The sequence below is a fragment of the Desmodus rotundus genome, chromosome 5 (genome assembly GCF_022682495.2).
Source record: "Desmodus rotundus isolate HL8 chromosome 5, HLdesRot8A.1, whole genome shotgun sequence".
Taxonomy (NCBI): Eukaryota; Metazoa; Chordata; class Mammalia; order Chiroptera; family Phyllostomidae; genus Desmodus; species Desmodus rotundus.
The window spans coordinates 137,154,720-137,168,078 of NC_071391.1; the positions used below are offsets into that span (position 1 = coordinate 137,154,720).

Genomic DNA, 13,359 nt, shown 5'->3' on the forward strand with positions numbered 1-13,359 from the left:
ATAGAAATTCTTTTTCTGTTGATGTTAGCCCTGAGTGGAATTCCTAAAATAGCTGTAAAAAGGGACAGAGTTGGGAAGAAGATAGAGCAGAGAGAATAGCAGAAAAATTAAACTGAAGCAGAGTCCACCTCGCCTATGACCTTTTTGTCATCTGGGATAAATCCCCTTAATGCAGAAGAGATTTGTCATGTGAGTACTTAATGACGGAGCTAGGCCCACAGTCTCTGATTTTTGTTCCAGTTCCAACTGCCCATTCCACTTCCCCATCCTTGGGAGGTCTGTTCTTTTTGAAATGTTTGTCAGGATTCTTTCTTGAAAGTTTTCTGATGACCCAAATTCTCTTTTTTTCTGACTCTTGATGATCATTAATTTGACTTTGGTTAATCAATTAAATTCTGCTTCCTTTTTCTATGGCATTATGGGCATGAAGTTTATACAGTTAATGTTATGCAATAATGTGTACACGTGGCTGGGGGTGGAGGGAAAGTGGCTTCTAAATGATGCTGACTCCGGAAAACCATTTTCTGGGATGGTTTTAGAAGAGAAAAGAAATGGTGATGAAAAGGCTTTGAAATTGTAGAGGAATAAGGGCTTGAACCTAATGTTTGGCCCAGCATAGGATATTTATTTTTAGAAAAATGTATTCTCTCCTATCTGTAGTTTGTTTTGAAATGTCAGTTCACAGCTACCCCAGAGTTTGATGCAGAAGAAATTGCCTGACGTGGCAGTGGAACTAATGGTGGGCAGCATACTTCTTTCTTTCATTTGCCAGTATTCCCCTCCATCTAAAGGCTGTTGCTTCCTTTTTTTTTTTTTTCCTGCTATTTGAGGTCTGATTTATAAACAATTAAATGCACAAATCCAAAGTGCACAGTGTGATGTTTTGACAATGGTACGCTCTAATGTAACCATCTTTCTAGTCAACAGATGGAACATTTCTCTCATCTCAGAAAGTTCCTTATCCTCAAAGCAACGAGTTTTCTGACTTCTACAACCATAGGCTAGTTTTTATCGGTTCTTGAACTTCATGTGCATTTTTGTGTATGACTTATTTCACTCAACATGTTTTGAGATTCATTCATGTTATTGCATGTATCCTGCTTCCCTTTCAAGACTACCATGGGGACCACTGACTTCTCTGTCATGTGTAAATGAGGAGCCCCTACCCTTCCTGGTGATGGTTTTGCTGTAACACAACTTGCCAAGTGAGTGTCTTAAATCACTGGGTCCTAAAGATCAACCAAGTGGCTCTTCCCAGGGACAGCCAATGGATCTTCCCAGTCTACATCGTGGCGATGATGATGAGTCAACTCTTTGGAATGAGGCTAGAACAGCAATTCCTCCTATGAATTCCCAGGACAAATCCTCAGAATCCTATGCCAAGATACCACCTGTACTCCATCTTGGTGAGGGCTTGGTCTCACTGCCATGGCCAAGGGAGAAACAAATGCTTATTAAGTGTCTACAGGCACTTGGTCATAAATGACCTCATTTCCCCTTCCTAGGAACTCTTTGCGATAGGTACTATACCTATGAGGGCACACAGAGCTTGTTCCCAGAGTGGGATTTGAATCTGGGTTTGTGGACTTCCATACCATGATTTTTCACCAGCAGCCGCCAAAACCTAGGCCTCTGTGTCCATCTGAGGTGGTTCGGGCATATCTCCAGGTGACTACTAGACCTCAGTTGTAACCATGACTGCATTGCTACAGGGCTAGAGAGGATTGGAGCTAGAGGGACTTACTTTCTTAACAAGAGCCAACTAGAGTTGGCAGATAAATCATCATTTTTCAGAAATATTCTGTTCTCCTTCGCTGGACAGCCCTGACCTTTGGTAAAGGTCAGATCTTTGTTATGCCCCTTAGAAATCACGGTTTTGTAACCGTTGTGTTTACAACTGAGATAGTTTCCAGACCAAAGAAAGCTTTACAAAGGATGATGCTAGCAAAGAGGCATTAGGCTCTCTCATAGGTTTATGCCCTGATAATCATATTAATGGCATTGTCTCATGCTTGATGTTACAATTATGGGCCTCTCCTCTTGGATGTAATTTTGTAGTTTGATAATAATTACAAGTATGATTTTGCGTTTCTCCTTAATGAAAGTTCCATTCACCAAACAATATAATGACCCTAACAGAGATGACTGTTCCCTTTGAATTGCTGACCTCATACCCCACCACAATGCCATGTGCAAGCTGGGCTTCACTAAGCTGGGAATTCTGAATTCTTCCTGCATCACAGGACTCTGTGGGACATGGAGCAACCCCTCGGAATCATGGTACTCTTTTCTAGTACCATCGTTGGATAATAAGGTTTTATGTTTTTCTGCTATTGCAGTCAAACTAATTTTGAGGGAATGTGTTTGCTTTAGGAGCCAGTTAATTTTTAACCTGTAACTCAATTGTTCAACATTCACATTATCTCTAGTATCAGGTGTTTGGCCTCCAGAAAGCTACTTTTGGGGTCTTCATTTTCCTACTTGCAAGTTCCAAGGGATTTGGACTGGAAGAGAATTCTAAGAATTCTAAGAATTCCAGTACCAAGATTCCACCTTTCCATCAGTAATTAATATTTTAACCATTGACAGGTGGCTGGATTTTCTTTTTTTTTTTAAGTTTTCATGGCCCCACCTGGGACTGATTAGTAGACTAACGAAACACTGCTATGTTTCTGGAGCTGCCTAAGTGCACAGCATACATAAGATTTGGGGATTTGTGCTGCTGATGCTACCCATGTGCACTTGGCTCAGTTGTATGCTGGGAGCTTTCCTAGGCCTGTGGTGAAGGGAGGAGGGAGGTACAGGGCTGTGGCACCAGCCAGGCCATGGGGCTAGCCACCAAGGAAGAAGGCCTTTATCCTGAACCATATCCAAAGGCCTGCAGGAGTTGGTTCCAACTCAGCCTAGGACGTGGAAACCAGCTCTGGGTGCGTGCAGGTCTTGGGCCCTGGTGTGGCACCTCCAGGTAGGTTGTGGGTGCTCCTGAACAATGAGGCAGAGGCAGTAAAAGGCAAAGGAGGCAGGTATGAGAGAGCCAGCTCAGGGCTTTGGCTCTGTGGACACACAGGTAGGTGCCATAGGCTGGCCAGGTGCAGTGAGGCAAATAGCAGGAGGAGGAGTACCCAGGACAGCTTGGTCAAAAGCCTGCAGCTCAGCTGGATGAAATTACTAGGTGTGTGTTGGCACCAATGAGGGCACAGAAAACTTGCTGAAGATCAACCTCTGTTTCTTCACCAGGAAAACGGGTGGCAAAGAAAGACCAAAACATGAGAGGCCCAGGGAATAGCACGTAGATAGCACGCAGATAGCATGTAGATTGTGTAGCTCAGGCTGCCCAACCACCCCGGCAGGATTGAGAGGAGACAGGGCGTTAGGACTGACCACAGGCTAGGAGGCAGGGGTGCCAAGAGAGAAGTTTGTGACCTAAAAATGTTTTCTAGACCTACGGCAGACTGTCAGATCAAGTCTTTGCAGTCACAAAGAATGGGAGTATTTGCAAATATTATCCTTCGGATCAGTGAGAAGTCTGGGTAGCTTCCAGTCCATCAGCTCCAGGAAACCTCCCAGACTTCCAACTCTGGCTAATTGTTCCCTTTTCTGATCTCAGAGCCCTTATTTTCTGCACCTTACAATTTAGCACTTAATCAGACATAGCAGTACATTCCTCTCTAATTGTTTTTGCTGTGTTTGTGCTGTCTCTGGGGCAAGATTACAGCTTCCTCCAGAGCAAGGATTCTGAATCTTTTTGGGAAGGCTTCCAGGAGAGATGTGGGTATATGTGGTGGGGTTCTGAACCCCAGAAATCATTCCCATTCCTATAGCGCTGTATAGTTTAGGAGATGCTTTTGCTTATCTCTCCTACTCCTTATAATTGCCCTGAGAGGTGGTGTGTTTTAGCTTACTGACAATGAAACTGAGACAGGAGAGGTCAACAACCTGTCTGAGGAAGAGAGGTGAGTATAGTAGAGATAAAATAAGCCTCGGATTCCTGATTGACTGCCAGGATCCCATAGGGGCTCATTTGGACAATAGAGTTGTCAGTGGAGAAGAGGAGGGTAGGTGCGGAGGCTTCCACATGCCCTTCCCTGATGGAAATCTTATGGGGAAGAAAGATGTGAGGGGGGCGTGGCCCCGGTTTGCCAAACTACTGGGTCAAGCTTCATAAAGAGACAACCGGGGCAAAATCAGCTGTGCCAATCATTTCTATTTCCACAGTTATTCCCTAACAGATCCTCTATCTGCCATCATACCACAATGCTCTGCTCTTTCTAGCGCCTGATTTCCCCCTCTCCTCTCACCAACACCCCCATCCAAATCTTATCTATGGGCCTCTAGAACTGCAGACTTCAACAGGCAAACAGAATCATCGATGCATGCATCTGTCCATCCATCCTTAAGGTCTGTTTAGAATGAAATTCCCACCTTCTCTGCCTTCCCCGCAGCAGTGGGAGATGAGGCTGCACACTCTTTCACCTCTCTGTCCCCCTGGCCCTCCAGGTGGGATGAGTCCTCTTTCTCCAATCATTTCTCTTCTACCTCTTGCAAACACCCTGTTCCTCTGAAGAGGCTGCCACCTAGCCATATTCTCTCTCCTCTTGCTGGTGGTTCCCATCTTTTCACTTCCTAGTCACTCCTTTTCTCTTACGCTCTTATGACTTTAGCTCACAGCTCCATGGCCTTCACGTGGTGACTGCAATTCCTGCCCACATCCTGGATGGCTTCACTACCCACACAGATGACCCATCCGATACCCTGATTCTGAATCCCATGATCTCACATTCCCCAATGACTTTCTCCTCTGCTTTTCCCCATCACATTCTGGCGTTGTTATGGCCCTAAACTTGTCTATCTCCTGGAACACTAATTTTTTTTCTTGAAGTAACAACAAGGATGGAATTTAATCTTTATTTACAGGATTGACCCACTCATTTAAGCATCCAGATGTCTAACCTCAACTCCCTCTCCTTTCTGCATGACTGAGCCTTAGCCCCATTGACCCATCCAACCCACTGACTTCGGTCCTTTCTCTCTTATCATACATCATGCCAACTCCACTTTTGCCAAGGTCTCCAATGTGCTCCTCTGCCTTAGCAATTCCCTCACCTGAGCCTGCACCAGAGCAGACAGCTAAGCTCTGCTGCAGGAAATCACATAAGAGGGCCAATGGGCACTTTACAAGTTCAAACCACCAACCAAGAAGGTTGCCATGCTGCCTTGACATCTGGCACGTTCTCTGATCATCTTGACTCTCCCATCTGCTGCAATGACTGTGTCAAGCCTCCACTTTCTTCAAATCTCTCATTTCTCCTTGCCCCACCCCCAGCCTCTTGTATGTCACAGAATAAGAGGAAATTATCAGGTGGAAGGATTCAGGATTGCACACCAAACCTGGCTGGTGTAGTCCTCCAACTTCCTCCCTCCTGTTATAATAGAGGAGGTGGTCTCCTGCATATCGTTAGTCTTTCCACCCATACTCTGGTTCCATTCCCCGCCATGGTCACAGGAAGCTTTATTGTCCATTGTCCTCTTTCTGCTGTACCTTCATCTTTCTCCTTTCTATAGGACCCTCCCCATCTGCATTTAAACATACTCAAGCTATTCCATCCTAAAAAAAAGGACATATATATATATATATATATATATATGCTAAAATAAATCCACTACTGACATAATATCCCTCTCCAGGTATCTCTCTCTCGGACCCTCCACCATCAATACTTTCAGGAGCTGCGTGTAGTCGGTACCTTTCTTCATTTCTTCACCACTCTTTCTCTCCTTAATGCTCTCCACCCCTTCACTCCACCGGTCACTGTTCTATAAAAGTCCCAATGACACCAAGGTCACTCAACCCACTTTCCCTGGGTCTCAGCCATTTCGAATGTTGTTGACTACTGCCTCCTTCCTATGACACATTCTTTCCCTGGGCTCTGTGACCCTACCTTCCCAAACTCCTAGTTTTCTTCCTGCCCCTCTGGCTGTTCCTCCACCCCCTCTGCCAGATACTTTACCACTGTCCAGCCTTTAGATAAAGGTTCCCTAGGGCTCAGCCCTAGGCCTTCCTCTGACTGACCTCTATATTCTCCCAGGAGACCACGTCTACCGCAGCCCCTCCTCCGTCTCCAGCCTCTCCTCAGAGCACCATACCCTACAACCAACCACCCAGTGAAGATCTCCACTTGAACACCTCACAGGCACTTCAAACCCACCTTGACCAAATGTGAACGTTGGGAAGGTTTTCTCAACCCTCCACCCTGAGAGGTCCCCAATTCAGAAAATTGTACCACCATTCATCTTGTTGAAGAAGCAGAAACCTGGGAGTTAGCCTTGATTCCTCCCTATCTAAGCAGTCACTGACTCTTGTTGGTGTTCACTTTTCTCCATTTGCTCTACTTCTTAAACAATCCATTTCCCTTAGAGCAACAACCTCCCAACTTCCCTCCCCCCTCCTCTCCCCCCTCCCCTATCCCTTCTTTACATTGTAGTCAGAGTGAGCTTACTGAAAATGGTGTACTAGGCCCTGCACGATCTAGCCTCTGCCTAGCTCTCCAGCTGCCCAGCTCTCTGCCACATTCCCCTTTCTAGCCTGAAACAGCCGGGAACTCTGTTCCACTCTCCTTTTTGCCTGAATAAATCCTGCTGACCCTTTAGAGCTCAACTCAACCTCCCCTTGGACTCCCAGACAAATGTGACCTTATACTCACTTTGGCCCATATCACAACTGTAATTATACAATTGATAGTGCGTTTACTTGTTAAACCCTTCTCTCTCTAGCTAGACGGTGAACTTCAAGATGGAAGTGTGTCTGCCATGTTCACCACTCCAGTGCCTAGCCCTGAGCCATGCACCTACTAGGTGGTCAACACATACAAGGGAGGGACCCCCCCAAACCTGGAATTTATTTATAAAAAACTGTTTATTTATTCTTACATGTTTAAACTTCAGTCACCTTCAGAGTATTCTCCATTTGATGCAATACACCTATTGAGGTGTTTTTTCCCAGTGCTCAAAATGGTCTTTGAACTCGTTTATTTTGATACCTTTTAGTGCTTCCGCTATTTTTTGTTTCCCCTATTCCACATCAGTAAAACGTTTCCCTTTGAGGACTTTTTTCATCTGGGGAAACAAACAAAAAAAGTTGCTTGGGGCAAGATCGGGTCAATAGGGAGGGTAGGGCAAAGGGGTCATGCTGTTTTTTGGTCAAAAACTGCTGATCTTTCAGCGTGGCTGTGGCCAGGTGCACTCGTAAATCACCCACCATGAAATGGGCAAATGCACTGAAAGTCTTCAAAATAAATTCACTGAAGCCAAATGCAGTCTCTCACAACAACGCCAGCTGGTACACTGATACAGATGGGATCCTAGAACACTAACCTAGTGGGGAAAGCCTGTACTACAAGGGACCCACCCTCCAGAAGATAATTCCATTTTGGGAGGGAGGCCCTTCTCATATTTGTTGAATATATGAATAATACATCTTTAAATAACAATGATGGACCCAGGCCCCAACCTAAGAGTAGAGACTACAGCCAAGTGGGTGTGGAATTTAGTCCCAAAAGACAATGTAATTGTTAAGATATACTCCCTTTTGCATTAATTAATAGCACAGTGGAGAGAATGCCTTTATTTTTTAAATTTCAGGGCCTGGGCAGCTTTTGGCAGCTACAAAGGACACAAGCTAATTTCTTTGTTGGCTGCCAGCTAACATTGTAGCAGTTTCTTGACTTGAAAACTCCTTGGCTGGCAGTTCCTGAAAGTGTATCTGTGACTATTGGGAGTGCATTTAAAGGGAAGACACATATACCAATAGAAACAATATACCAATCGGATGGCACAGAAAAACCTTCAGATGTTAGTGTTGTCCAATCACAGCAATTAAAGAACGACAGCCTGAAGATATCTTTATTTAAACCAAAGAATATGGACTCGGGATTATTTTGACACAAAATGAAAGACATAGGCATTTGTGTATTAATGTATACTTTTCTGTAGATTTCTTAAAGATTTTCTAATTCCTATATTTCTTTAAAATGTTTTATTAGCCAAGAGGCAACTGATCGATATATCTCTGGCACATAGATGTTTCTCTCCCTCCCTCCCTTCCCCTCTCTCTGAAAATATATAAATAAAACCTTCAAAATGTTTTTGTTAGCTTTCTAAATTATGAAAGTTAAGATAACTGCAAAAACACAAAATTCAAAGTCGGTAGGGTGTGAAATTCATCTCCCCTCCTCCAACACGTCTATCCCACCCTGCGGGGGGTGGGGGCAGGTAACAGTGGTCAACAGTCAGTGTGCATCCTTCCAGATGTTTTTCTGTGAATATACAAAAATCTATCTTGTTTCTTGGACATTAGATCGTACTCCTACGAGAATCATGTGATCGACGTAAAAGCAAAAAGGTCTGGAAGCTGAAAATCAAAACTTTTCTAGATCTGACTGAGTTTCTGTTTCTAGTGGACCCACTAGGCTCAGTGCATCCAGGAGCAACGGGCTATTCTCTCACGCGGCGTTTAGGATTAAGTGGGCTGAGCTCTTAGGTGCCTGAAATTCCTACAGTGACAATTCCTTCCCTTTGGTTAATTCCGCCTCTGAAAAATGCAAATTGTTGAGCGTGAAGTGTCCTTAATTCCTCAGTCTGGTCACCTAAAACGGGAACGCTGATTTCTTCCTGGAGAGATAAGGACCAAAGGAGGGGCGGGGTGGCGCGAGGTGGGGGAAGGGAGGCCCGCTTTCAGGTGCGCCTCGGGACTAGCTGACAAGCTGGCAGTGCGGGGGACTTTCGAAGCGAAACCTCTCCTTCCGGTCGCTCTGGGCTCACCTGCGGCCCCCAACATTGCGTCAACAGCAGCTCCGACTCACCGTTGAATGCAGTGCTCTGGAGAGCCCGCGCGGGGCGCTGGGTGGGAGGGTGCGTCTGCGGTGGTCCCCAGAGTTCTGGCCGGTGGGTGTCGTTGGCGCTAAGTCCCGATCCAGCCCCGGGGAGCCGGCGTTACGTGTGTGTCAGAGGTCAACCATTTAGGTTGCGCCTAGGTATACGCTCTGCCCCTTGGACCCCGGTACGGGTTCGAGGCCCAGCGTCTGGGCACCTTGCGTTTCCAGTTTCCCGTGGCACCCGTGGAACCTCAAGGAAATTTGCAAGACACCGCAAGGAGAACTAAAACTTCCCCCTCACCATGTCCTAGGCGGCTTAAAAACCTGAAGACAGGGTGGCAGTGGCAAATAGGGCACCGCCCTAGGCCTTGGGCTCTAGGTCATCATTTGGGCACCTAAGAAGTAGGTGGGCAGAGAGCATTGGTCAAGTGCCGCTTTGGCCATGGTTCCTCCTTCTCCCACCTTCCACGGTGGCACCTCGGGTTTTGCGTGGATGCACTAACCCAAGCCTTGAGGCATGGCCGGCATGTGGTGTACGTCCAGTCACAAACTGGCTGCATCCAGAAGAGTCAATGGAGCCCTCACGAGGCCATGCACGTAGTCCCCCAACATCAGACTTACTACAAGCGGGGCGTCTTGCAGCTGGAGGGATTCAGGTTAGACCGTAGATGGAATATAATTATTTTGAACTTCGAGCTGCCCAATTTTTCCGAAGGGTCTACTTCCTGGGGTTGCCTTCCTCCAGCTTAACCCTTTGCTTTCCAGGTGTGAGCCTGGGGCCCCAGAGGGTCCGGGCAAGGCAGAAGGTTTACGAGCCGGGTGAGTCCGGGGTGAGGACTAGCCGGGCTGCGGGAGACAGGCCTTTCCCAAACTTGGGGAACAGGGAGGCAGGCGGGGCTGGGAGGTGACGTGAGGGGCGGTGCCGGGCCCGATTGGCTGGTCGTGCGGGGGCGGGGGCGAGGCCGAGCTCCAGCGCCCGGGGTGGTGACGGCGCCGGGAGCTGGAACCCAGAGTGAGGCGCAGCGGCCGCGGCGGCAACAAGTGCCGGAGCCGAGCAGAGCCGAGCGGAGCCGGACTGTCTCCGCCGCCGACACCACTGGGCCGCCAGTCGCGGGCGCAACGCATGGAGCTTGAGCGGCTGCAGTCGCCAGGCTGAGCCGCGCCGAGCGGCCGGGACGTGGATGTGGCCGCGATATCCCGCCCCCGCCCCGCTGAGCAGTAGCTGCTCCCGGACAAGGTAGGGCCGGGTGGGTTGTGCACCCCTGCCGCCTTCCTCTCCACTTTCCCCTTCCCTGCCACTTCCCCAGGCCAGCTCTGCTCCCGCCACCTATTTGCTCCCTGCGCCCCCTCCATTGGCCTCCCTCTTCTCCACCCCCAACCTTGTTCCTCGTCGGCTCCGGTTTCGTACCTGGGTCCCAGCAGAGGAATCCGTTTGCGGGTGGCTCGTGCCGCATTTAGCACCCCCCTCCCCTGGCCCCCGCACCACTGCTCCTACCTTAAAGGAAGAGAATAACAACCTCGCGGCACCGAGTCTTCGGAGCCTCTTGTCCCATTCTGTCCCCGCCCCGCTGCACCCCAACTTCCGGGGGAGCCCGCGTCGGGGTGCTGGCAGGCAATGCGAAGTGGCGTGTGGGCTTCTTCTGGGTTGCTCTGGTATTTCGGGGAGGGGGCGGTGCGCGGATCGGCGCTCACACCCCCGCACCCCACACGCACTGCGCTGGTCTCCCGTGCTGCACGGAAGGATCAGGTGTTTTGTGAGCCAAAGAGCCGCCACGGCTTCTCCCCACCTCCAGCTGCCTGCCCTGTCACCTCCGGGTCCCGAAAGGCTGGGTTCGGCAAACTTAGGGAGAACCTTTCTCTTTGACCTCTAAAAAAATATTCCACAGTGCCCGCGTTGATGATTAACCACGTTGAAACCTGGGGAGGGGGGAAGGGTGGGTGCTGCAGGGAGTGCGTCCAACCGGCTTCTGCAAAACACCTCACGGGTAGGGTGGGCACTGGGGCGCTGGCTGGGCACTACGAGGGGGCTGCGAGCGCAAGTCCTGGGGGCTGCGGGTGCAGGTGCTGGCGGCTGCACGGGGATGGCAGGTGGTCCCTTCTGGAGGCGATAAAACCGAGTTACCTTAACTTCCAGGTCACGGTATTTTACACTCAGGGCTGGGCATCCCCACTACTCACGGACCCCACATCCCCACAAGTGTCCCAGCATGAAAACTCGTTTGTGAAAATTTATGTACATTTTAAACCCGGGTTGTTGAGGAGGCTCGCTCTTTCCCGAAATGTGGGGGTGTATGTCTGTCGTTGCTCCACTACCCCGCAGGGCCTCCTGAACCTCCGCATCTTCGTAGAAAGATAGTTCAGAACAATTATACCCTATTCTCCTGCCCCTCCCTTGTTGGAAGCATGCTGTAGATTTCAGATTACAAAGCTAGTTGGTGACTATGGGCTTCTACTTGTTATAACAAATTTTTCCAGTGTAATTGTGCCTTTGGATAGTTAACGACGTGCTCGAATGGGCGAGGACTGGGACTCGAAGGGCGGGATCGAGGTGGTCCCAGTCCAATGGCTCTCCAGCCGTCTCGTGGTCGCACTCGTGTAGATCTCGACAAGCTGATTCCAGGGCTGGGCGGTCACTTCCCACTGTCCTAGTTCTCACTTCTGTTTCTTTTGAATAGAGGTTATTAAGCCCGGTGGAATTTGGGAGAGTGTTACACGGAGTGTTTGTACTCTTAGATTTTAAGACCAGTTTTGAGTAAATCTTTCCCTGCTGCCCAGCCTTTACAAATGTCTTTATCTTTAGCTCTTCTTTTTGAAATTACTTTTTCAGATTGGAATACTGATTTTCCCCTTGGGAATCTCCATACAGTAGGGGCTCACTTCTCTTCATTTAGTTGTTTTGTGCAGATGGCTGGTGTATGGTGGAAGGTCTAATACTCCGTAAAAGTTCAAAGTTTCCATCCTCACTGTTCACTAGTCTTGATTCTGCCACATACTGTTCAGTGTGACCTTGGGCAAGTTTAGCATCCCAGCCTCATTTGACATACTTGGTTTTGGGACGGTAATGTCTGCTCTACCAGATTGTTTTATAGGACAAATAGGATAATGTTTACCAAACTCCTAGTTTTGCATCATAGCACTTATGAAGTGCTTAATTAGTGGTATACATTGTGTAATCAGTATAAAATAGAAGTTGCTCCATGCATCAACTTACCCTTAAGCAAAAAACAGTAACTGGTGTGGAAATGGTTTAGATTTGTCTGACTGAGGCTGAAACCAGCCAGATAGTTTATCCAAGGAATAAGGTAGTCTTTTGAGGAAAATAAACATAATGTGATTGCAAAATTTATGAATTGACTTTTTTCTGAGTTTTGTTGGAGAGCTAGGTATGCAGATGGCTTGTAGTTTTGAAGATTTCCTTGTTTGTAAAAACACAACCATTGAGATTTCTCTAAGATACTAAAATTGCTAAAAAATAGGAAAGTGGAACTGATAATTCATGGTTGGCTTTTCCCTGTATAGTTTGTTTAAATAGGTGACTTTTTTAAATAAGAGAGTTTATTTAGGAACTGAATGAGAATCCAAAAAATTAATTCTTTTGCTTTACGTGATGCATTGTAAGAAATATGTAGGACTTTTTCAGCTGATTCAGGGATATGAGAAAAGGTGGTGAATCTTCTGTTTCTCAAAGAACCTTTGAAACTTTTAAGTTTTAGTTTTCTAATAATGTTTGTTAAAAAGAAAACGGAAAAACAACACCATGATTTAGGGATGCTGACCCAGAGCTGTGACAGTGCCTGAAGTACACTGTGTTCTTAACATACTGGCTCAGTGCTTTGAATTCTTTCTAATTTGCTTCATAGCTATGATATTTGACCCTACTCCCTTTTTTTGACAGTTTTATTAGTTTGTTAATGACTAAAAATAAACACAAATGGCTACTTTTATAAATATCGAGATTCTCGTATCTGGGATAATATTTGATTATGTAATCTATTGCAGCACATCAATGGTGGTGTATAAATTATCAAAACTGAAAAGTTTTTATAAAAAGCCTTTTGATCTTATATGTGCAGATACCCAGGGGAAATGAAAATTCTTTTCGTTAATTGCCTGGCATTTCTACAGAACATTTAAATGTGAATTAAACCAGACTCTGACAATGTGAAAACTGGGTTTCCTGGCGTGGATGATTGAAAGCACCCAGTAAAGACCACAGCACATACACCCAACAGGTGTGGATCCAGCTGCCTTTTCCCTAACCCCCAAGGTGGGATAACTGTTACTAGGTACTTGCCAAATACATCTCCACATTGTAGGATGAATAAATTCCTCTCTGGAGAGGCAATTACTGTTTGAGGAAGAGATGTGTGTATGTGTGAGATAAAGCTTTGAGGGAATTGATGTAATGATTTCATCATCAAAAGCTGGTGATGAGGCTTTGCTAGTATGAACAAGGCTTCTGTGAGAAGAACTTGTTACTCGATGAAGA

At 47.0% G+C, this 13,359-nt stretch overlaps 1 protein-coding gene across 1 annotated transcript in view; it reads left to right on the forward strand.

Annotated features, from left to right (window-relative positions):
• The first annotated feature begins 9,833 nt into the window (after positions 1–9,833).
• The window catches only part of B3GNT2 (UDP-GlcNAc:betaGal beta-1,3-N-acetylglucosaminyltransferase 2), a 33,645-nt gene continuing 30,119 nt past the window's right edge, over positions 9,834–13,359 (forward strand). The window contains exon 1 of the mRNA XM_024552746.4: positions 9,834–10,107. The gene's annotated coding sequence lies outside the window, so the exon portion shown is untranslated. The remainder of the gene's footprint in view (positions 10,108–13,359) is intronic.